Genomic DNA, 214 nt, shown 5'->3' on the forward strand with positions numbered 1-214 from the left:
AGAAACACAATGTCTGGCGCTGCCTTTAAATACGGACGAGGAAGTGGGAGGAGCAACGGGAAACACGGTTGAATGAGGACGAACCGCACATGGCTTGGGGGCGGGGGGATTCCTAAGTTGGTAATGAATTTTCCTTTCCTTTCCCTCTCTCTTTTTATCATGTTTTTGTCTTCTGATCTTGTGTGGTTCTGATTCTGCTTGTCTGTCTGCCTAG

Source organism: Penaeus monodon, chromosome 23 (genome assembly GCF_015228065.2).
Source record: "Penaeus monodon isolate SGIC_2016 chromosome 23, NSTDA_Pmon_1, whole genome shotgun sequence".
Taxonomy (NCBI): domain Eukaryota; kingdom Metazoa; phylum Arthropoda; class Malacostraca; order Decapoda; family Penaeidae; genus Penaeus; species Penaeus monodon.